This window comes from Globicephala melas, chromosome 5 (assembly GCF_963455315.2).
Source record: "Globicephala melas chromosome 5, mGloMel1.2, whole genome shotgun sequence".
In the NCBI taxonomy this organism is placed as follows: Eukaryota; Metazoa; Chordata; class Mammalia; order Artiodactyla; family Delphinidae; genus Globicephala; species Globicephala melas.
The window spans coordinates 13,360,369-13,386,809 of NC_083318.1; the positions used below are offsets into that span (position 1 = coordinate 13,360,369).

The following is a 26,441-nucleotide window of genomic DNA, read 5'->3' on the forward strand; positions in this document are numbered from 1 at the left end:
GCAGGATCTTCGATGAGACGTGCGGGATCGAACCAGGGCCCCCTGCATTGAGAGCGCAGAGTCTTAACCACTGGACCAGCAGGGAAGTCCCTCTAAGGGGACTTTTGATGAATGTTTGGTCACAGTTAATTAACCTACTTTAAATATTTTAACTACATTTATAAATTTAATATATTCAATTTATTTTTTTTAAGTTCTTCAGTTGTCTGACCAAAACACAAACCAAAACCAAAAAACACTTTCCAAGTACTTAAGTAATTCACATATATCTAATAAATTAATCTTATAAATATGTTAATTTTAAGTTTTTAAAATGTCTAATAGTGTATTTACATTTGAAAGATTTCCACTTAAAATCACAAATGTAAATCAATTACTTAGTTACACATTTTAAATAAGCATTACACATACAATGTGTCATTCCAATAGGTCGTATTCTCCTAAACATTATAAAAACTTAAAACACTAAATATACAGATTCCTTTACACAAAAATACTAATACCATGTGTGTGATTTTTAGAACACTACTATATTTAATTGTAAGCCTTCTCAATGTTTTAAAAAATGCTTATTGCTTTAAAAAAAGTTTATCTTCTCAAATTGTTTTGATGATATTTCTAAAGCTGGTTGAATTGCATATGAGGTCTGGAGTCACGAGTATCTAGGGGAATTTTTCTCATACACCACTACGAAGATGAGTCCCTTTATACTACTAATATATCATAAACTACAAAACTTAAAAAGGGAGCTGACACCAGCCTCCAAAAGGGCCTCCGACGATGCTCTCCTCCTGTCAGTCACTTCCCTGTGTAGACACTTCTACTCTGAATGAGGCTAACCTGTAATCAATAGGATATTGTGGAAATGATGGAGAGTGACTTCTGAAGCTAGGACATAAAAGACATAGCTTCTTCTACCTTACACACTCTTGGATTTTTTTTGTGTGGAGGAAGCCAGCTACTCATGCAGCCCAGGGAGCCATCTACGTGGTAAGGAACTGAGTCCTCCTACCAACAGCCAGCATTAACTTGCCATGTGTATGAATCACCCATCTGGGAAATGGATTCTCTAGCCCCCGTCAAGCCTTCAAAAACTGTAGCCCTGGCCAACATATTGACTGCGACTTTAAGAGGGACCTGGACTCAAAACTAAGCAGCCTCACCCTTCTACATAGTCACGCTGAGCTAGCGCCCTGGGCTGGAATCCGACCTCAGCCTCGGCCTTGCCGGCCCATGGACCTTCCCAAAGTGAGCGAGCTTTGAACCTTCGTGAAGATGTGTAAGCAGGATGCCAGTGTCCTGAACACTGAAGAAATGCACTTCCTGAGGGAGCGGGTGGAGGTCATTGGAGGAAAAATACCACCTGCTATTCATAAAACTAAATCAGCACATACCAAGAAAGAAAAACCAGATAGTGAGAAATCAGAGGAAAACATAAAGACAGATGAAACATCAAGTGAGGAAAGTGATCTAGAAATTGAAGGTGCGATTGAACCAGACACGGTTGCCCCCTCAAGAAATGGGAGATGAAAATGTTGAGATAACTGAGGGGATGATGCATGAGGCAAAGGATAAAAATGTGGCTGCCATTGAGGCCCTAAATGATGGTGAACTACAGAAAGCCATTGACTAGTTCACAGATACCATCAGGCTGAATCCTTGCTTGGCCATTCCATATGCCAAGAGAGCCAGTGTCTTCATCAAATTACAGAAGCCAAATGCTGTCATCTGAGACTGTGACAGAGATATTGAAATAAATCCCGATTCAGCTCAGCCTTACAAGTGGGCCAGGAAAGCGCACATACCTCTGGGCCATCGTGTAGAAGCAGTCCGTGATCTTGCCCTTGCCTGTAAACTGGATTATGATGAAGATGCTAGTGCAATGCTGAAAGAAGTTCAACCAAGGGCCCAGAAAACTGCTGAACATCAGAGAAAGTATGAGGGAAAACATGAAGAGCGAGAGATCAAAGGAAAAAGAGAAAGGCTTAAGAAGGCTCGGGAAGAACATAAGAGAGCCCAGAGTGGGGAATAAGTCAGGAGACATCAGGAACTCAGTGTGGCTGTTTTTCCGTGGCTTTCCTGGGCCGACACCTGGTAACTTTCCTGGAGGAACGCCTGGAATGGGAGGGGGTATGCCTGGAATGGCAGGAATGCTTGGGCTCAATGAAAGGATTAGTGATCCAGAGGTTCTTGAGGCCACGCAGGATCCAGAAGTTATGACGGCCTTCCAGGATGTGCCCCAGAACTTGGCAAATATGTTGAAAAATCAGAGCAACCCAAAGGTTGTGAATCTCATCAGTAAATCTTCAGCCAAATTGGGAGGTGAAGCCTAAGGCTCTTCTGACAAATCAAGCCCATGAAGGAAAGATCACCTAGTGGATGTCGCAATCATACAAACCAGTGTACCTCTGACCTTCTCATGAAGAAAGCTACGGTGCTTTGAAAATAATCTCTCTCCCTCTGTCCCAAATGCAGCTGAAACAATTTACAGTGGTTTGCTATTAGAACAATCATTCAGATAACATTTTCCTACTGGGAATTAAAAGCTTTATAAACACTTTTTAAACCTGAAAAATATTAAAACAACAACAATTAAGCCCTTCCTGCCGAAAAACAAAACCCACTAAGCTGTTCTCCAATTCCCGATCCACAGAAACTGTGTAAGATAATAAACATTTATATTGTTATTAATATAAATTTTGGGGTAGTTTGTTATGTAGCAGCAGATAACTAACATCCCTAAATCCAAATCATATCATTAGCTAATTTTCAACCCTCATTAGTTCTTAGAAACCTCCAGTCAGGTGACTACACCATTGCTTGGATTCAACTATTTATTGTTTCATCTCATCCTCAATATTTTTTTTTATTCTCTCTATCTGTTGGGTCCACAATCATACAGAAACTTTGAAGTATATCTAATTCTGCTTCTCATAAGCCTGTTCCTGACTCTATCACAAATTCAAGGAACTACATTCTACTGCCACCTATCATCACAGCATCCTCCACTGGACTAGATTGAAAGTTTATATTTTAACAATAAAAGATGGAAGCATCTTTTCCAGAAATCCACTGCTGAAATACCCAAGAAGTCTAATAAACATCTCAGACTTAACATGGTTAAAAAAGAGCTCCTGATTTTCCTCTCCCCTAGCCTACTCATCCCAGGCTTCCGCAGCTCTGTAAATGACAGCATCACCCACCTAGATGCTTATAGGAAAAACCTAAAAGTCATTCTTGATTCCTCTCTTCTTCTCACACGATCAACAATGGGGTTCCCTCAGCTTCTACCTCCAGAGTATATCCTGAATTTGTTGACTTCTCTTCACCTCCATATGCTATCTCCACACCATCTCCAATCTTTCATCTCCATCTCCTTAGCCTAGACTATGCCATCATCTTTCCCCAGGACACTGCAAAGATCCTCCTAACTGTAACGCCTGTTGCTTTTCTACATACACATTCATGTACAGGTCTTTGTGTGACATATTTTCTTTCTCCTGGGTAAATAGCTAGATGTGAGATTGCTGAATCCTATGGTAAGTGCCTGTTTAATTTTATGAGAAACTGCCGAACTATTTTCGATCTTGCACTCCCGCCAGTAACATCTGAGAGTTCCAGTTGTTCCGCATCCTCTCCAGCACTTGGAATTTTTTAAAAATCATTGTAGTACGTGTGTAGTAGTCCTTTTTCATTTTTTGAATTGAGGTAAAATCCACATACGATGAGATGTACAGATTCGAAGTGTACAGTTCAAATGAGTTTTGATAAACGTGTATACTCATGTAATCAAGATGAAGTACATTTCCATTACCCTAATAAATTCCCTACTAACCCCCTTCCAGTCAGTCTCTACCCCCTAGAGGCAACCATTTCTGACTGTTATTCCTCATAAGAGGGTTAGTATAGTATACATGCTTTTGTGTCTGCCTGATTTTGTTCAACATAATGGTTTTGAGATTCATCTATGTTATTGCATGTATCAGTCATTGTTTTTATTGCTGAGTAGTATTTTATTTGTATGAACACATCACAGTTTGTTTATCCATTCAACTTTTGATTGACATTTGGGTTATTTCCAGCAATTCCATTCCGAGGTATTTACCCAGGAGAAATGAAAGCATATGTCCACAAAAAGACAACAATCACCTGCTTCCTCTCTTGATCCACTAAATCCATTCTCCAGATAGAAGCTAGAGGGATCTTTTAAATAAATTACTCAAATCCCATCTCTCCTCTGCTTAATACCCTTCAGTGACTTCCCATTCCACTTAGGAGAAAACACAAACTCCCTACCACAGCCTGTGAAACACAGACATCACTGATTCTCAACCCTGGCTGCACAGAGGAATCCCCTGGGAACTTTTGTTGCTTGGGCTCCACCTCAGATCAAGTGAATCAGAATCTCTGGAGGAGGGTCCACATAGTTTTTAAAGCTCCCCAGGACATTCTAACAGGCCTCCAGGTTTGCAAGGCCTTGCCCGGGGACCTGGCCTGTGGCTCTCCCACTTTATCTCATGCCACTCTCCCCGTTGGGTGCTGTAATCCAGCCACGCTGGCCTCCTTTCAGCCCTGTGAACACAGCGATTTTATCCCTACCTCAGGGGCTTTGTACTAGTGTTTCTTCTGTCTGGAATGTTCTTTAGATCTTAGTGTAACTGGTTCTTGTGATTCAGGTCTCAGCTGAAATGTCACCTGCTTAGAGGGACTTTTCCTGCCCACCCAACCTAAATGAGCCACTCTGGAGCATGTCACTTGTTCAAATGTTCTATATCACATTTATGTCCAATACTGTCCTGTTCAAGAATTTTTCTTTGTGTTGATTGTCTGTCTCCCCCCTCTAGACTGTAAATCCCATGAGAACAGGGACATTGCCTGCCCTGTTCTCCACATATCCTTAGTATTTATAATCATGCCTGGCACATAATAGAAGTTTCAGAAATATTTTTTGGAAGCATGAAAGAATACGCGTATAAAACGTACATATTACCTGGGAGAGAGGGCAAAAGTCCACAAGGGGGTCTTCTCTCTTCCTTTCCCCCCGGTGTTACCATGAGGTGGTTGATTTATAGGAGAATGGAGAGACTCTAAGGGGATTAAACCCAGATACTCAGAGTTCATTAGGTCCTAAAAGGCAGAAAGATTGTTTTCGGCTTCTAGTATCTTAACTTCAGTCCTAACCTGAGGCTGTTCACATTGTAGATACTCAGTAAATATATTTCTATTAGCAGTGAAGTGACTATGATCTGCTTGGAGGGGCTAGAGGGGATGTGGGAGGAGGTGATGGGAGGTGGAGTGTGTAAGTAGGGATTAGGGGATCATGAGAAAAGGAGACAGAAATATATTTATGCCTTTATATTTACTTAAGGGAGCTGTCACCGATTCAAAGCATGAAATTCAGTTTATTCTAGCCAATTGGATCTCAAAACACTGTCCTATTCTACACGTAGTTTCTCTTTGTAAGCAAGGCAGTATGTTAAAACAAAGTTTTAAAGAAATTTTAAAAGAAAGGAGAGAAAAAGGAAAAAGTGATACAGGGAAGAAGAAAGGAGGGAACCAGGAAGAACGCAGGAAGATCTTCTTTGCGCTACACACAGTACTAGGCACGTTCAGGGATTTACTTATTTATCGCAACCCTATGTGAAATAAATATAATTATACTCATTTTACTGATGAGGAAACTGAATGAAGCTTAGAGAAAAGTAACTTCCCTTTTAAATATTCTTACCACTTAACTGTTAAAATAGATAAAAATATTCAAGATATACACAGCAAATATGCAGATGACATTGACATTGGAAATGCCATCTGACGTAAGCAAATAGATCAAAGATTCAAATTAGTCTTGTCAGGCTAGAACACTGGATTAAAACCAAGGGTTAGATACAATGTAGTGGATAAACTAAATCTTGCGGTCAGCTACACAGGTACAGAAAGAAGGAGCCCTAGTTTGGCTGGAGTTTGTCTAAAAACATCTTATTTGGTTGACTGCTAGTTTAATATAAGCCAATAGTAGATGCTAAAAATGTGAAGAGGACACCCCCTAAGTATCTCTTGACAGTTCTTACCTTAAACGACTTCTTTTCAGTATTTACCGCTAGAGATATTTAAAAAATTCTCTTCTCTCCTGGCTTCTGTTACATCTGATTATCTTTCCATCTCTGAAGCAGATCCTCATTAATACTAACACTAATAAGACAATAGCCCTCATTTATTAAGGTTCTGTGCCAACTACACAATTACTGTATTTAACTCCCTCTAATAGCACTTAATGAAATAGCATAATTATTTCCATCATCTTATAGATGAGAAAACTTAGGTTTAAAACATCTAAGTGATTTTCTCAAGACCAGACAGCTAATAGCGTTCGTAACGCTCAACTCCAGCAGTCTGACTTGGAGCCGCACCCTTCTAACCACTGTCCCTTCTGCCCCAGAGTTTCTTTCAGAGCTTCCTTGTCCTTTGCTCATCCCTTTAAGTGTCAGTGTTCCTTACAGTCCAGTCCTCAGGTCTCAGCTCATCTTACTTCATTACCTCTCTGGTTAATCATCAGTAGACATGGGACTTTTAACTGACAACTTCTACATTGATGAATCCTATGACTGCCACCAATAGTTGCCGCCCTAATGGCACTTACCCTTTCCACTGCCTTCCTTGCTAGTAGGTGCCTCTGTAAGCTTCAGAGGAGGCTGGATCCAGCCCCAACCCTGGCCCCAGAGACAGAATCATGATTGGTTTAAACCAGGCATGAGGCTTACCCGGCCCCCTCTTTTCAGTGACTAGTCTAAGTACTGGAAGAGAGTCAGCTGAGAGATTCTTGAGAAGTTATCCTGGCTCTTAAACAGAAATATTCATCAGCAGGTAATCTCTTTTCTATCACCTTGTTGTGTCTGCATGTGCTGTGGAGAACTAAGTCAGCTATCTTGGAGCCTTTACTAATTTTCAAGAGTATAAAGGGCTCCTGAGAATAAAATGTTTGAGAACTGCTGCCTAGTCCGTGCCAGTATCATCTTTCACTAGGTTATTGAAACAGTTTCCTAAATAGTCTTTCTACTGCTAAGCTGAGCATGCCCAACCCCAATAAACCCATTCTCTGCATTGCTACCAAGGTGATCTTACTAAATGCTAACCAGACTCCTACTTAATCCATCAATGGCTCCCTGTTGCTTTCATTTTAGCACCTAACACCCTACTTCTCTTGGGGTTTTTTTTTTGTTTTTTTTAACATCTTTATTGGAGTATAATTGCTTTACAATGGTGTGTTAGTTTCTGCTTTATAACGAAGTGATTCACTGAATCAGTGAATCAGTTATACATAAACATATGTTCCCATATCTCTTCCCTCTTGTGTCTCCCTCCCTCCTTCCCTCCCTATCCCACCCCTCTAGGTGGTCACAAGGCACCGAGCTGATCTCCCTGTGCTGTGTGGCTGCTTCCCACTCCTCTCCTCTCACCCATCTGTTCACCCCAGCCATTCACAGGTAATTGCAGTTTCCTACCAGAAATGATACTGCCTGTTGTTTCCATCCCTTCCCACCTTTTTTTTTTTTTTTTGGTGTTTGGAGCAGAAGACATTTATTACAGTGAATTGGTTACACAGGTGATGGAAGAGCTAAGTCGATCAGGATGGTGAGGCAAGCAGAAGTGAGCAAGCCACCACCAATGGCAAGTTCTGGGCGTGGAGGAATGAAAGGAGGAAGCGATGTCACCAGACCCCCAAGGGTCAAGGTTACCCAGGGAAAGCTAGAACCATGGTAGACGTGTTCTGCATGTTCTGGGACCATGAAGGAGCCAAGCCACTGCCAACAGTGCCTTCCAAAGCTGAGCTTCCTAATCTGCTCTTAAGTCCACACTGTCACATCCTATCCCTTCATCCTCTAGCTAGCTAACTTCTACTTTTCCTTTAAAACTCAGATCAAGGGTCGTTTTCGACAGGAAGCTCTCTCAGCCCACAGTGTAATTTACCTGTCCCTCTCTGTGCTTCCAAAGCATGACTTATCAAAGTGGTCACCAGAAAGTACTGGGACCACTGGTTTATTGAGTTTCCCCCTAGACAATAAGCTCCTTGAGGACTGGGACAGCCTCTCTTTTCTTTGTATCATTTGAGCGCAGGGCAATGTCTGACTACAGTGTTGGGGGCTATTATATGTGCTCAGAAAATGTTTTGCAAACATATTAATGAATTAACTCTAGGTAATTTGCTTCTGGGATGAGTTTCATTTTCTGAACCATTTGCTTTGTGTGTGTGTGTGTGTGTGTGTGTGTCCAAGGCCTGGACTTTTCAGGGCATTTTCCTTCACACACAAGCTTCTTCATATAGCCCTTGAGAGGAAATGTTATTTCATTTCTTAATACCGTCTCTATACTGTGGGATGTATAAAGATGCTTTCTGGAGCCCAAGTCTTATGGTCCCCTTCAAACTGTGTTTCCTGGAGTGGAGGCCTCAGTGGTTTCTTCCTAATTCTCACACTTGGAACACTTAATTTTAATTTTACAAACCACCTTCCAAAGAAACCAGAAAACTGTTCTGTCAGTCTTGTACATTTTGTGATTTTCCTTTTTTCTTTTTTTTGGCTGTGCCATCCGGCATGCAGGATCTTAGTTCTCTGACCAGGGATCGAACCCGTGCCCCCTGCGATGGAAGAGTGCTGTCTTAACCACCGGACCGTCAGGCAAGTCCTCTTTTGTTCTTTTTCATAACCTTTTTTCTTCCACTGTGGATAAAAATAATAGGTAACAAAGACTTAATTATATTTTGGGAATCCCTTCTTTCCTTTTAGAAATGGCCACTAATATTAGCGCCTTGCCATTTTTTTGAGACAGTCTGTGCATGCACAAGTACGAAGGAAAGCTTTCTGGACAGTAGGAGGACGGTGAGCATGGTATGAGGATGAACAAACTGTCAGCGGACAGTCCTTTTTTTTTCCCTAACAGCTTCATTGAGATATAAATCACATACCATACCATTCACCCACTTAAAGCGTACAATTCAATGGGTTTTAGTATATGCACAGGTGTGTACAGCCATCATCACAATTTTAGAACATTTGCATCACCTCAAAAAGACACCTTGTACCCTTGAGCTAATCTTCCCCACACCCACACTTGTCCCTTTCCCCATCAGCCCTAAAACTGCTAATCTACTTTCTGTCTCTGTAGACTTCCCTGTTCTGGACTTTCATGTGAATAGAATGATACAATACGTGGCCTTTGAGGACTGGTCCCTTTCTCTTAGCATAATGTTTTCAAGGTTCATCCATGTTGCAGCATGTGTCAGTACTCCATTTCTCTGGACAGTCCTTTCTAAACACCAAAACTGGACTGGCCCAGCACTGTCACTGGAGCCATCAGTGTGAATATCTTTGGTGAGAAGATTTTCTGTTGTGGTTCCTTGCTGGTGAATCTCATTGGAGCCTGCTACGTGTGCCTCTTTACCTAAGCCACCACTATCAGCTGGCATTGGGCCTTATATGAAAATGAGGGAATTAAAAATTAATCAGAATTACAGACAGAATCCGCCAAACCACTGTATGACTTTTGAGCAATAGAATTCATACGGAAACCAGACTGTTTCTTCATACAGTTCTAGTGGACTCTCTAGGTATGTCCAGCAGGGAAGTCCAGGCTAGTGCTAGGGCCAAAGCCTATGTGATTATTGTCAGTTCATTGGTTCTCAGTGTGGTCCGCCAGACCAGCAGCATCAGTATCAGCTAGGAACGTGTTAGAAATGCAGATTCTCAGGCCCACCTCCTAAATCAGAAACTCTGAGAGTGGGGCCCAGTAAATCTGTTTCAACAAGCCCCCAAGTGATTCTGATCCACACTCAAGTTGGACAACCACTGGTTAGTTAACTGGTATAGTACTACCAGCATTGGCACATGAACACAAATCAATTACTGACTCATACTCTGTTTTGTATCAAGTGTATATACTCCATGGATGAAGAAAAACCTTTGGGGTCTAAGTAGTAGATTATGGTACCTATGCTGAATTTCTATGCATTGATATGACAGAAAACTTATTTTATTACTCCCCATTTCCCATCTTTATTTCCTTTTAAAACAAGGCTTTGATAAAAACTTACTTAAAAAAAATCCTGATAGACCTACTAGAGAATGGACTTGAGGATATGGGGAGGGGGAAGGGTAAGGTGAGACGAAGTGAGAGAGTGGCATGGACTTATGTATACTACCAACTGTAAAATAGATAGCTGGTGGGAAGCAGCCGCATAGCACAGGGAGATCAGCTTGGTGCTCTGTGTCCACCTAGAGGGGTGGAATAGGGAGAGTGGGAGGGAAACGCAAGAGAGAGGGGATATATGTATACGTAGAGCTGATTCACTTTGTTATAAAGCAGAAACTGACACACCATTGTAAAGCAATTCTACTCCAATAAAGACGTGAAAAAAATAAAATCCTGATAAACTTGTTGCCTTTATAGAGTTTATTTCCACTTCGGACTGAGTAGATCTTGTAGGTAGCATGCCTAGAAGATGGTACTTCTACAAATCTTGGTTCAGGAAAAAATAATTCCTATATGCACTCATATCAGACACAGGTCTCTAGAGGCTGTTTTTCTGAGTGAATGTTCTGTCAGCATAGAGACAATTATCAGGGAGTGCATTTTTAAAGCAATTGGTAACCTGATGCCTGTATTGATAAAATACCCAAGAGCTCGCTTTGAACACACCCAGGACTTTATCTAACCTTTGTTGTTAAGACCAAACACTTTTTAGATAGTCTGGGGATAGTTGTTATCTCTTTCAGAAAGAGCACAGGAATGGTTTATTCTCAGTTAATCTGGATAGATTTGACTAAGGGTTAGCAGTTTCGAAATTCTGCTAAAATGTGCCTTAGATACTTAGACAAAAGTACAATTCTTGATAAAAAGCAATTTTATTTGTCAGAATGCACTGTTGTGTAATTCTTTTGAAACAGTATTATTTCATCAGCATCCATTTTCATTTTGCTTTAAATACCATTAAAATTGATTTTTAAAAAGTCTTAGACACGTAGATAGAATCCTGTCATGAGGTGTTTAACTGTACACGGCCTTTCGCTGTTAATTATTATTTCATATATCTCTGTCTCATCCCTCAACTAGATTTACCCTGAAGGCTATAACAATTTCTTGTACATATGTGTTTGCTCTCATGATGTCTATCAGATATCCTAAACATAGCAGACATCTGTTAAATATGTGTGTATTGATCGATAGCTTTGATAGTAACTTGAAACACCCAGCCTCATTGTCAGGAATAGAAGCTCTCTTAAATTAGGTCAGTTAAGGAGAGATAACAACAGACCACTCCACAGATATCCAAGGACAAAAGCAAAGCACACCTAGACCACATGGGACATGGAACTGGATGTTCAGGACCCAAGGCTACTCCTTTCTTCTCAGGACCCTGGGGCTTCGGGTCTGTGCTTCTACCTGTATATCTCCTTCAGTGTCTTTAGTAGTCTGACCTCCTTTTTATTGTGGTATCTCTATTCCCTGAAAATATGAGCTTACATTTGGCTTTGGTTTGTCACAGATCTACCCTACTATTTTATGTCAAGAGCCCATTGGCATCTAATTGGTTCAATTTTAGTGGCCCAATTCCAAATTCCATAGAGACATCATCATCTGATTAGGGTAGAGTTCAGCTCTAGTTACAATCAGCCGTGAGTAGGAAGTAGGAGGTGTAGAGGAAATCAGGTAGCATATAAAGCTATTCCTCTCCAGGAACTGTGGGTGGAACAGGTTCACTAAGAAGAGGTCTTGGACAAGGAGGTAACAGCTGACATAACTACTCCAGTCTATCTACTACACCCTAGAACTCAGACAAGTATACAAAAGTTAGACATTAGAGGTAACTAGGGTCATGGATAAATTTCTCTTTTGATCTAGATCAGAGCTTGGCAACCATAGCCCTTGGGCCACATCCAGCTTGTGGTCTGCTTTTGTAAGAGTGAAGAATGGGGGGCTTCCCTGGTGGCGCAGTGGTTGAGAGTCTGCCTGCTGATGCAGGGGACACGGGTTCGTGCCCCGGTCTGGGAAGATCCCACATGCCGCGGAGCGGCTGGGCCCGTGAGCCATGGCCGCTGAGCCTGCGCGTCCGGAGCCTGTGCTCCGCAATGGGAGAGGCCACAACAGTGAGAGGCCCGCGTACCACCAAAAAAAAAAAAAAAAAAAAAAGAGTGAAGAATGGTCTTTACATGAAGAAGAATAGGCAACACAGACTGTAAATGACAAATGCTAAAATATTTACTCTCTGGCCCTTTACAGAAAAATTTTGCCAACCCCTGCTCTAGATGACCTTTCTTTCTTCATTCATTTCACAAATATCCACTGAATATTTACTATGTTCTAGGCACTGTTCTAAGTATTGTAGATACAGTGATGTCACAAAGACAAGCATGGTTCCTACCCTGGCAAAGCTTAGATTCTATTGTGGGAGGGAAAAGATCAAGAGTAAGTATATACAATGCTTGAAATTTTCCATGAATTAAAAGTTACAGACGGACTTCCCTGGTGGCACAGTGGTTAAGAAGCCACCTGCCAATGCAGGGGACACGGGTTCGTGCCCTGGTCTGGGAAGATTCTACATACCGCGGAGCAACAAAGCCCGAGCGCCACAACTACTGAGCCTGTGCTCTAGAGCCCATGAGCCACAACTACTGAGCCTGTGTGCCACAACTACTGAAGCCCTCATGCCTAGAGCCCGTGCTCCGCAACAAGAGAAGCCACCGCAATGAGAAGCCCCTGCACCGCAATGAAGAGCAGCCCACCCTTTAAGCAACTAGAGAAAGCCCACACGCAGCAACGAAGACCCAACACAGCCAAAAATAAATAAATAAAATTATTTTTAAAAAAGTTTAAAAAAAAAGAGTAAGTATATACATTAATAAATAAATAGGACAATTTCAGATTATAAGTTCTGTGAACAAAATAAGCAGAGGATATTAATAAAGGGAGAATAACAAGGGAAGGGGACAGGTTGGGGAGATCTTATCTGTGGAGGTGACATTTATGCTAAGACCTAGAAGACAGGAAAGAACCAGTCACGAGGAGGTCAGCATTACAGCCAGAGGAAATGAAGGCAAAGTCTCTGAGGCAGATAAGAGGTTGTCTTAGTCAAGGAACCCCAAACAGGCCAGTAGTATTAGGACAGAACGTAATAGGAAATGAAGTTGGAAGGTAGGGAAGGGCTAGATCATCTACAGCCCTGGAAGGAAGCCATTGAAGATGACATGATTTCATGAATAGTATGATCTCACAAATGTTTAAAAAAGATCTCTCTGGCTGCCATGAGATAGATTATAGAGAAACAAGAGTGAGTTCTATTAAAGAGGTTATTGTAATAGTTCAGGGGAGACATGACTGATTTAAACTAAAATGTTGTCATGAGAATGGAGAAAATTGGATGAATTAAAATATTTTGAAAGGAGAATTAATGAAACTAACACATTGGGTATGAGAAGAGAGGAAACAGCATGAATCCTAGATTTCTGTGCAGCTGGGTAGATGGTGGGTCTGGTCACCTTATCCATATCATCTTTGATAACTGAGTAACTGAGTCTCTGCAACTAAGAGTCGTGCTTATGTGTTAGAAAAATTTTCAAAGCCAGAAAAAAATTATTCTCCATATTGAATCTTCTTAACTTTTATCTACATACTTTTCTGCAAGGGATCATTGAACTAAAAAGCACTTCTATAGCAAACTCCAGACTATCCACTTGGAAAACTGTAAGTAGTTTTCCCCTCTTCAGAATAATAGCTTGTGTGTGCTTTCTGACAGTGGAATGACCTCTCAGGGCTGCCATTTTGTCCCTTGATGTCATGACTCTGTTTCTCCCTTTGGGAGATTGCTGTGAAAAGGCAGAGAACCATGGGTCACTGTCCAGTAGGGGACAGCTGGCCTGCTCCCTCTTCCCCATCAAGGGCTATGTGCAAAATGAGAAGTGGCATTAGCCTAGAGACACTGAGATTTGTTTTGAAGCAGTTAAAGAGGAAGCAAATGCTCAGGGGAAGCTTTAAATTTCTTCCTACTTACAGAAGTTGAATTGTAAGAGCTATCTCTCTACCATTAATCACCAGGTCTAGTGTGAAGCCAGCCAACTTCAGAGAGTTAGTTAAAAGAATTGACTAATGACTCAACTCTCTCCTTATCTCCCTCTCTCTTCAGGTTTGATCTCACCAGACACTCAGGCTGCACTTACCCGCTCTTACTAGAACCTTTCCAGTGTACTGCACTGCCCAGGAAGCTCTGTGTTTGGAGGCCTGTCCTGTAGCACTGTCCAACCGAATGATGGAGAACTTCAGTGCCCAGCCTGGGCCGTGAGTGGAGCGGAGGGTGGAAGAGTGCTAGGTCTCTAGAAATGTCCGAGTCGATGGTGATGGTTTAGTCATGACCTAGAATCTCCGGGAGGTCTTGATGATTTTATTTTAACAATTGGACCCTTATAATATAGAGAATGTCTTTTGAAGTTAGTTCTTCTAAAAGTCTGCTTTGGTCTCCACTCACTGACTCCTGGAAGGATTTATTTTAGAAATAAGATTTCATGGTTATCCCTTTTGTTCCAACTTCAATGATTAAAACATCCAGGAATGTGTTTTGATTCTACTTCTTTGTAGTTATTTTATCATGGATCTTTCTGAGTCTTAGATTATATTAAGCAGTTATTAGTCACTTTCAATCCACAGATTCACTGCATAATCCCTGATTAAAACCAATTATTACTCTCTCAACGATATTCCATAAGAGCTAGCTGTTCGATCACACTTATCTCCAATGATCCACTCTCCTCCCCAAATAGGGAGCTCCCTCCACTCCCCTCCACCATGGCTGCATGCTTCCAGGAGGTCCTTTGCCAGCATGTAGTCAGATATATCTTAAGTAATGAAGTCAATAGGGAAAAATAAAGGATGGAAATATACCCACTTAATATCAGTGAACTTGGTTAACTACTTAAGGCTGTATCTCGAAGTAGAAGCGTGTTACAGTGTGTTTTGTAAAGCAGTGCTTGTAAACCACTGAGCTTTCAAAATAACTTTTTCCTATTAAGCCTGCATTGAGAAATGGGGTTAATTTGCCCCATTAACTTTTTTGTGTGTGTGATAATTACAGGAATTGCAGATTAGCATGAGTGAACTGGCAAGGTTCTGAGCTAATAAAAATACACACAAAAATTATAACATTCAACTGCGTCAAGAGTCCTCATGAGGAAAACATTAACCATTCCTGGTAGGCCAGTTTTGAGTTCAAGCTAGCACATTAATAAATATTTAGGGAAAAATCCCTTTCAAGTGACATATGGTACAACATTTCCCATAATAAAAGACACAGTTCTGCTATTCAGAGATTTGAAACTGATAGTAGATGAACTAATAAAAGATAAATTCCATGAATTAGAAGATATTTAATAAATGTTTTTTCAGGCGATAATTATAACATTTTGCCAGCCAGGCTATACAGCTCTTTACTTTATTAGAACCATATGTAAAATATTGTAATAGTGCACTGAACGCTTGGAGCACATTACCATGTATTTCATGAACATTTGCTAAGTACCTACTGAGTGCCAGCCACCATGCTAGGAGTAGGAGATGAAAGCCCCAACAGGTAATCCTGTCTGAACACTCTGCTCAGAGATCCTATGACTAGAATCACTTATGTTACTTCAGATTGGTTGAAACTATCATTCTAACTGCATGTGGTTGAACTTCAAGGATTGCAAAGGAATGAGTCCCCTGTTCTAACGTTAAGAAGCCATCAGTGTACACTACTGGCCATTTCTCAGCTGTCTTGGGAATCTCTCCAAGTTCCAACTAATTATATAGTTATATTATCTACTCAAGTGTTCTAAGGCATCTGCCTTCAACATTGGCAAGCTCACTCATAACCCCAAAAGTGGGAGAAGAAAAACACTTCCTATGTCTCTGAGCAAAGATCTCTTCTCTGTTTAGCAAAAACAAAAAATAAGAATAATAAAACAAACAGACACATCTTTCCCAGCTGGAATGGAGAAAAGGAAAATTTTACCATGTATTCCATTAACCACTGACTTCATGACCACTTTTTAAAGAACCGTTTTAGATTTACAGAAGAATGGAGACAGAGGGTTTGAATATTACATCCCCACTCCACCCAACCCCCAAGTTTCCCCAGTTATTGACATCTTACGTTAGTATGGTACATGTTACAATTAATGAACCGATATTAATACATTATTAATATCTGAAGCCCATTTTATTTAGATATCCTTAGTTTTTACCTAATGGCCTTTTTTTGGTTCCAGGATACCACATTATATTATTTGTCATGTCTCCTTAGCCACCTCTTGGCCGTAAGAGCTTCTCAGACTTTCTTTGTGATGACCTTAACAGTTTCAGGGAGTACTGGTCAGGTATATTGCAGGATGCTCTTCTACTGGAATTTGTCTGATGTTTTTCTCATGATTAGCCTGGGGTTATGGGGTGTTGGGGAGAAGTTCATTGGGGTATAGTGATGTTTTCATCACATCATATCCAGAGTACATACTATCAACATGATTTATGGCTCTTGATGTTGCCTTTGATCACCTGGCTGAGATAGCGTCTATCAGGTTCCTCCACTGTAAAGTTACTCTTTTCTCCTTTCTCCCTTTCCCATACTGCCCTCTTGGGAAGGAAGTCATTATGTGAAGCCCACACTTAAGGAATGCAGCATTATGTACCCCCTTATTGTGGGTGGAACATGTACATAAATTATCGGGAATTCTTCTGCACGAGAGCACGAGACATTTTTCTCTTCTTTCCCTTTTATTAATTTATTCAATAATTTATTTATATTAGTATGAACTCATGGATATTTATATGTCAGGCTATAATCCAAGGTACTGTACCTTATTATTTAGTTACTTGAAGTGTTCCAACTTTGGCTACTGGGAGCTCTTTCGTTGGCTCCTGTGACCCTTTGACATTCCCCTTCAATATGGTGTTTTGGTTTGGTTTGTTTTTTGAGCACTTCATGACCCCTTTTCAGTCTAAGAAAGAACCTTTTATAGTCAGTCTCTAATATTGAGATTCAGGGAGTGGGAGAGATATTTGTTCAGATATTTGTGTCTAGTTTCTCAAATCCTGTGATGAAAGTGCCTGTTATTTTAGGCTCATCCAAGGATATAAACTGTCTCAGCTCTTTACCTCCCACCCCTGCCCCTGCCTGGGCATAGAAGAGAGTTAGCTATAATCCTCAGCCCATGATATATTATCATCACTAGTATAGGCAAGTTTTTGCACTTATTCTACTTATTTATTCTCTTTTGTCTCCATACTCCATTCCCATTTTTCCTTTCCTCCCCCACCCCAGGAAACTATTCTAATGTACTTAATGTGAATAATTTTGATTGTTTAAAAAGCCCTTACTTAATTATTGTTATCTTGGGAATTCCCTGGAGGTCCAGTGGTTAGGACTTGGCACTTTCACTGTCGGGGCCTGGGTTCAATCCCTGGTCAGGGAACTAAGATCAGACAAGCCTCGCAGCATGGCCAAAATATATATATATATATATATATATATATATATATATATAGTTATCTTTTACAGGTGCAACCATGGCATTGTGGATACATATAGAAAATGTGTCCATATTTTTAAGAGTATACTGTATACTATGTAGGATGAAATTATATGAAATCTTGGATTTGCTTTAAGATATTTTGACAAAGTAAAAAAAAATTAATGAAATAATGGATAGAAGAAGCAAACATGACAAAATCTTACTACTTTTAAAATCTGAGTGATGGCTATATGTAAACTCTTTGTTCTATTCTCTCTACTTTTGACATATATGAAATTTTTCAGAATGAAAAAATGAAAAAGAAGTTCTTTCCTCCCTCTAGGTCACAAATAGTTTTCTATATTTTCTTTTATTAATTTTATAATTTCAACTTTCATGTTTAGGTTTTTAATCCAGGTGTGGCTTTAGGCAGGTATTCAGTTATATTTTTTTCTTTATATAATGAGTAAATTTTCCCAAAACCATCTACTAAATTATCTTCTCTTCACGGTTTTATGGTAACTCAAAATTAGCAATAATTATCATATACACATTGGTGTATCTCTGTCTATTCTATTCTGTTCCATTCATTAATTTGTTCTTTTGCCAATACTACCCTGTTTTTATTACTAAGTCTTTGTAGTTTAATTTAATATTAAACTAAACTCTTGTTTTTAAAAGTTTAGTTAGCTATTCATATGCCATTTCCATACAAATTTTAGGTATGGTTATCAAGTTCTTTGAAAAATTTTAATAGTTTGATTAAGGTTGTACTGTTTATAGATACAGTTTGAAAGAATTGACAGGTTTATAATTATTTCGTATCTGTTTTCCTGTCATACTGACATAATGAAGGAATGGTCCTATATCTCTTCTATCAAAACCTGGCCAATCCATGCTGTCTATTAACAAGCTAGCATTTAACTGAATAGCAGTAAAAGTAGAATTGGTTTCAAAACACTACGTGGGTGGCAAAAATATCAGAAGCCAAAGTCAGAAAAAGATATTCATTAAACTCATAATTATTCTTGGTACTATGTACCAAAAAAGGACATAAGTGTGCATATTATATCATTTGGGGAGTTACATTTAAATGGACAACATCAAGTGCATAAACGAACAAGATTTAGCACAATAAGAAGTCAGCTAATTAGTGAATGGACCAATGTGTCTCTAGCATACAAAAGTGCAGAGTAAATGCATACTAGGGGAGACAAATGGGAGAGTGGGAAAAGAAAGGAGAGATAGCCAGGCCAGAGAAAATGTTAGAAGATATCAAGATTTATTGTTGCCTGAAAAAAGTAAGCTAAAAAGTGTATAAAATAGACTGCCATTTGTGTGAAAAAGGAAAGAAAAAGAGTGTATCTATACAATTTATATACATAAAATATCTCTGGAAGGGTACAAAAAATCTAATAGCATTTGTTGTCTGCAGGAATGGGAATGAGTTGGTTGGAATGAGAACAGAGAGGGGAGAAAGATTTCTTACTGTATACACTTTTATATAATTTAAAATTGAATTATGTAAATTACATATTTAAAATTTTTTAAAGTTGTTGGGTCAGAAAAGAAAATTTTATGAATATTTATAATATGGAATAGGAACAGCAGGCATGCATACATACATGCTTGTACACATACATCAAAAGAATTTTGTCCCACGGTGCCACTAATTCAACTTTATATTAGTAAGAAAAGAAAAGAAGAGACCATGGTAGAAGATCCAAGTCTGTTATCAAGGCCTGTAAGCCACACAGAACACCCACCGATGTGAATAGAGCAGAACCAGGAACCAGGTACGGAAGAGGTGGGTCTAAGTCACCCTCAATGTCCTGGCGATCTTCTGAATTTCGAGTCTAAATGATATTTAACTATGAGCTACAATCTCAGTTTACTCTCCTATGCCACCTGCCACCAGGATGTTGGGAAAGCAACTTGGTCAGTTTCTTCCTCCGCCCAGTCAGCTGAAATCTATGTCCTAAGTTTAATGATGGAGTATTGATCTGTGTAATATAAGAATTGATAATCGGATTCCCCTGGTGGCGCAGTGGTTAAGAATCCGCCTGCCAATGCAGGGGACACAGGTTCGGGCCCTGGTCCGGGAAGATCCCACATGTCGCGGAGCAACTAAGCCTATGCGCCACAACTACTGAGCCTGCGCTCTAGAGCCTGCGAGCCACAACTACTGAGCCCACGCACCTAGAGCCCGTGCTCCGCAACAAGAGAAGCCACCGCAATCAGAAGCCCGCACACCGCAAAGAGAGTAGCCCCTGCTCGCTGCAACTACAGAAAGCCTGCGCGCAGCAATGAAGACCCAAATGCAGCCAAAAATAAATAAATTTAAAAAAAAAAGAATTGATAATCACTCAGCTATCCCAGCAAGTTCATTGCCAACCATTAAAAGGTTACAGATAATTCACTGTAAAAAACACAAGAGAGACAGATTTCTGTAGCCTCACGGGGCAAGAGCTATCAGTAAGACTCAAAAGCCTTTTTCTAGCTCATAGTCAAAATCTTATATTTTGCAGGTAATTCTTTCTCTGAGTGATAGATAATTCCTAACTTGGTTTATATATCTAAGTTTTATCCTTGCTACCACTAGCATTGGTAGATTTACATCATCTTGACAATTTACCTATGATATATATATAAATAGCACATCCATGTCACAGCTGTATATTTCTGTGTTAAAATTCCCCTAAATTAAAAAAAAAATTCCCCTAAATTAAATTTTGCATATTGAGTTTTAAAATCACTTATTTTCATCCAGTATATACATTCTGATCTTTTAGAGTTTAACCTTAACAGATTCTCTCCTTGCTTTTTTTTTTTTTTTTTTAAATTTTGAGTTATGTTCTGTTATGGTTCTACTTAGAATTTTTCACATAAAATATTTTTCTCTGAAAACTATCATTTAACAATTGTCCTACGTCCCTTAATGCTACTGTTGAAAATTTTGTGCCTTATTTTTAAACACTCTTATTATAACTTACCTGTACTCATGGATATGAACAAAGATTTGGAATCTGATCAGGTCCACACAAAATTTTTAGGTTGCCCATATCTTGAGACTCATTTTCTACTGAAATATTGGAGAAATAAACTTCATTTAAATCTTTATTAATGAAGGCAAGTACAAATTCTATTAAAAAAATCAAAATGCAACTGCAGTTTATTATATGGACAATGTAGCCAGGCTGCTTGGGGTCAAATTCCAGAGCTACCACTTACTAGTTGTGTAACCATAGATAAGACATTTAACCTCTCTGTGCCTCAGTTTTCTCATATGCAGAGTTGGGCTAATAATGGTACCTACCCCATAAGTTTGTGAAGAAGGGCATAAGCAAATATACATAAACTACTTAGAACAGTGTTGATGTAGTAAGTTTATTAGTTCTGCCCAAATAAGTAATTTGTGGGTCTACTATCTGGGACTTGTTTGACTTTTTTTTTTTTTTAACAATTTCTTTTTCTTTACTTTCTTTCATACAGTTTTCCCTTTTTAGAACAGCTCTAGATCCCCATCATCATCAAAATATATTATTCAGTACCTGTGCTGGTATACCTAATTTCCTACAGAAAAAGTTAGCTATGACTTTATCAAAGTTCAAGGTCAGTTTTGGTAGGTAACATAGGTCACTTTTCTTCTCATCCTCTTTCTTTCTCTGAATCCTTTCTTCTCATCCACAACCAGATGCCTCTTACGGTGATATTCAAATTGAGAAGCGAGTTAGGAAGGAAAAGGCAATCTGACTTTTAGAGCCCCACGAGAGCTTATGAGCAAAATGAACAAAGAATCCAGACATTATACCTAGTGAATGCCCCAGGAGGATAAAAAGGACAACAACCTCAACCAATAAAGCACAGTTACTACAGAAGCTTTTCCACATCACAACACATCCTGACCTTACTCTGAGAGCTTTTTGCTACTTAATCCTTTCATGGATGCCTTATGCACTAGAGGGGACAAGAGCGAGAACAGAATAAGCCATAGAGTTTCGGAGAGAATAAGGTACAGAGATTCAGAGGAAAAAGAAAAGGAGAATTTTTGGGGTTTTTTTAAGAGCAAGTTTTGACAAAGAGGTAATGGGAACAGGAATGGAGACGAGAAATGCCATAAGGAAGCCACACATCCAGGGAGAAATCTGGGAATAAATGCAGTGATTAGGAGATGGCAATAAGTACCATTCTACTCTAAAGTGAAATCAAAAGGAAAAAAAAAAAATCAGAGAACATGTGGGGAAATAAATAGAAAGCACCTGAAAGGATGAACCTGCAAAGAAGAGCTTAAATTCGCAACAACATTTGAGAGAGTGAAGAAAGGTTTTCTTCTTTTTCAAGATTCCCATGCCCTCTGAAAATACAGTCTCTAAGATATATAGACTATCTCTGTGGTATTCACCAGCAGCAGTCTTTGTGGTATTCACGCCTCCAACCCCATTTCCCCCTCTTTTGACATTTATTTTCTTTCAAATAGGCTGCAAATCGCTCTTACTAGAAACTTGCCAAATCATATTTCAAAAGTCTGTAAGAGATGACGCTCTTGGAATAGTGTCTTAGGGGTTGGCTGTTAGGTCACACAGCTTTAGGCTCTGCCTGAATAGCCACAGTAGCAGGGGGCAGGTTGAAAGTTAGCTCACCAGGTTAGAGCTAAGGGCTCAGGTTACTTCCTCAGGCGACCCAGTGGCTTTGCTTGCTTTGTGGCGCAAACTGAATCTCTAGCCCCAGCCGTCACAATGGCCAATGGCCAAATGATGTCTGGGTTCTTATAGCCTGAGCATTCATGCACAATTTAGCCTGGAGAGCTTCATGGCTTACTGCAGGGAGGGTCAGGATTAGAACCCAGTGTCCTAGCTCAAAATGTACTTTCAATAGAGGCAAGATTTGTGGAGTCTAAGCATGGCTGTGTAAGGCTTAGTAAAGAGCCTTCATTTACTGGGAGACTACTGTTTGGGCAACTGCTTTGGTCCTTGCTTCTTTCCTACCTCTATTAGATGGATAATATTTCCTGGGTTTTTTTTCCCCCCTGGTCCTCTGTGTCCTCCCCTCACCCTCTATACTGGTTTGGAAGCTATGATGTTTCATTTCTTTTAGTGGTTTCCATTAATTAAAAAACATACAGTGGGATTTCTCAAACACATACAAATAGAGTGAATAGTATAAATTTCCCATTGTATCTATTGCCTAGCTTCATAAGGTATAAATTGCCAATTTTGTTCCACCTCTGATTATTTTGAAGAAATCCTAGAAAGTACATCAATTTACCTGCACATATGTTACTATGTATCTCTGAAAGATAAGGACTCTTTCTAATGTATATATATATATATAAATATATATATAATTACAGTACTATTATTACACCTAAAAACATTAAAAATAATCCCTTAATATTATCAAATATCCAGTCGGTGTTCACACTTCCCTGATTATCTTCACTTGTCTTATATATTTTTTTCTTTTTTTGCAATTTATTTGTTTGGGTCAGTATCCAAATAAGGTCCATATATTGCAATTCTTAGATAAGTATATTAATTCTCTCTCTCCTCCCCCGCCCCCGTTTCCCTTCCTTCTCCCTCTGCTTTATCTTGTAATTTGTTTTTTTGTTTGTTTGTTTGTTTTGCGGTATGTGGGCCTCTCACTGTTGAGGCCTCTCCCATTGCGCAGGCTCAGCGGCCATGGCTCACGGGCCCAGCCGCTCCGCGGCATGTGGGATCTTCCCGGACCGGGGCACGAACCCGTGTCCCGTGCATCGGCAGGCGGACTCTCAACCACTGCGCCACCAGGGAAGCCCTGTAATTTGTTTTTTAAATGAAGAAACTTGTTTTATCTACTAAGTTTCCCCCAGTCTAGACTTTGCTGATTGCATCCTCATAATGTTTTTTAAGAAAATATGTTCCACTCTCTTTTAGGTTTCCTGTGAAATTTTAGTTAGATCTAAAGTCTTGAGCAGATTCAGGACTTTGTTTGTTTATGTATGTGGTTTTGTTGGCAAGATGGCTTCGTGGATGGTGTTGCACGCATGTATCAGGAGACACATAATGTCCGATTGTCTCTTCTTACGACATTATCAGACACTGATGGTCATTGCCCACAATCAGTAGTTAAGTTGGGGCTACAAATGATGATATATTTTCCTTCTTGCTTCTTTGTTTATTAGCTGGAAAATTTTTGTAGAAAAAACACTTCCTCTATCAAATATTTAGTTATAGTGAAACGCAGATCATATGGGAAGGACAAGATAAGTTAATTCAATCAATCAGATTTTAAATTAGCTAATTGGTTCCCAGCTTCTTCCAAAGGTGATCAATAAGATTGGGAGTCTGTATTTTGGGGCAAGAAGGGGGGGGAATCTCATCACGAACTAATGGATTTAAATATAAGTTGTAAGCAAATAAATAAAATGGTGTAGTTTAAGCCAATAATTTTGGAGTAGTTTGTTACATGGCAGTACATAACTGCAACAGTCCCCTTTCATTTAAAGAGAAAACTTTGTGAAAAAAAAAAAGAGAGAGAGAGAGAAAACTTTGTGAATAGAGCTGTTTTTTAAAAAAATTAATTAATTAATTTAGTTTTGGCTGTGTTGGGTCTTTGTTGCTGTGTGAGGGCTTTCTCTAGTTGTGGCGAGTGGAGGCTACGCTTTGTTGCGGTGGCTTCTCTTGTTGCAGAGCACGGGCTCTAGGCGCACGGGCTTCAGTAGTTGTAGCATGTGGGCTCAGTAGTTGTGGCTCGTGGGTTCTAGAGTGCAGGCTCAGTACTTGTGGCTAAGTACATGGCTTAGTTGCTCCGCAGCATGTAGGATCATCCTGGACCAGGGCTCGAACCCATGACCCCTGCGTTGGCAAGCGGATTCTTAACCACTGGGCCACCATGGAAGCCCAGAGGTGTTAATTAAAGCATTTTGCATTGTCCTTTCTGCTGCATCCATGAGCTAGCATTCCATCCTTGATGGGCAGGTGGCATTGCCATTAGTTTTAGAAATTGCTCCCCATTTTGTGCCCATCCACGTGTAGCAGGTTGCCTGATCAGTCCGTGTTCCCCTCATGTCTGGTTTGGCTTTATTGCCTCATGGATCATGTACTACATTTGCCTCTCGAGAGTCAACCCCTTGCCCATGGCCAGGTTATCTGATTTCTGCCATTGCTTCTAATTCACTGGTGACCCATTTATTACAAATCCAATGTGCAGGAGGCTCTTTTTCTGAAGACAGAACTTTAAGCAAAATTGATCAGTCTCTTTGACTCACACAGAAGCCATGTCTAATTTGTAGGATACTTTTGATATTACTAGAACTGTTTTCCTCTCTGAATGACAATGATTTGCTTGGAATCTCATCTGAGTATGAGGCAATTACATACAGCTTTCTTAATAATCAGTCTCTGGGAGCCTATGGACTGATGGTGAGGCTAAATGGAACAATACTTTTTTTTTTTTTCGGTACGCGGGCCTCTCACTGTTGTGGCCTCTCCCATTGTGGAGCACAGGCTCCGGACGCGCAGGCTCAGTGGCCATGGCTCACGGGCCTAGCTGCTCCGCGGCATGTGGGGTCTTCCCGGACCGGAGCACGAACCCATGTCCCCTGCATCGGCAGGCGGACTCTCAACCACTGCGCCACCAGGGAAGCCCGGAACAATATTTTTATAGTAAAATTTTAAAGGCTACATCTACAGACTTCTTGCGTCTCCAGATCTCCAACATTCAGTAATTAAGACACATCTAGGTTTGTTCACTAGCTAAGTGAATCTCACCCACCAGCTTTCGAGGTTGGCTGATTCTTTCCTGCAAAGTACTTTAAAGGCATCATCTCATTTAACTCTCACAAAACACTTATGAGATAGGATTTCTGATTGCAGACAACAATACACCAGCACCTTTTAGGTCACCTGCATATAGCAAAGCTGGAAATGTTAAATCAAAGCGTGCCAGGGGTTTGCTGCATTGACTCTAATGTGAGCATGGATAATAATCATCATCAAGGTTTGTTGAACCCCTAACTAGACACTATGGCAGCTACTAAAAAAGTATAAAACAGAACCTGTAATTTTGGTGGTCTTAGCCCTTCACATTGTTAGCTAAATGGATGACATATGCATGCTGAGTGCTCTGTAGACACTCCCACACTTTGGGTGTGTAGAAGTCCCTAGAGGTGAAGAAAAAATAAAAAGCTAATCCCAGGCAGAGAAGCTGGGGTGAGAGGAGCAGAAGAAAGAAGCCGAAGAAGAAAGAAGTTTCCTTGACATAATAAGACTTATCCACAAACCACAGCATATATAACTTAGGCCAGAGGGAAATATAGTAGATTTATATTCTTTCTTGCTATGTGTTTTATTGCAATACCAGAAGATAGTACCAACAAAAGAAGAACAACAAGAAAAACACTGAAACACAGTAACAGCAATATTCTGACGGGCTGCTTATTTCCCTCATGGTGATGTTTTCTGGTCAAGTTGCTAATGTTATGATTGTGAGGGAGGGTGATGGGGTGAGGGTAGTGAGTATACCTAGGAATAGTTCTTAGAAATCCTTGATCAAGTTCAATAGCACCTTGCTAAATCTCAAGCCTGGTAATTTACACACACTTTTATACAAAAACACAGACACACTTTTGCCCTGGTTCTTTAGCAAAGACAGGGCAGCTTAGAGCTGCAGAGAAAGCTCACATTACAAAGACTTCATTACTTTTATAATATATGCACCCAAGGACATTTACTAGTATACTGAGAGCCATTAGCATAAATAATTAAAACGAAACTACTCTTCTCTAAATAAATGTATAAAGTACATTGGGTGATTCCAAGCCCTAAGCTTTCTCAACATACTGCTTTGTAAACTTACAATGCAAGAATCCACCCAGGCCATTAAGATCATATCCCTGGTATTTCCAAACAGACTTTGTAAAGCAAATTTGGATGGGGCACA

The 26,441-nt window shown here is 40.0% G+C and overlaps 1 pseudogene; it reads left to right on the forward strand.

Moving 5' to 3' along the window:
- The first annotated feature begins 1,233 nt into the window (after window positions 1-1,233).
- LOC115857324 (hsc70-interacting protein pseudogene) lies at window positions 1,234-2,333 on the forward strand (annotated as a pseudogene).
- The last annotated feature ends 24,108 nt before the right edge of the window (window positions 2,334-26,441 follow it).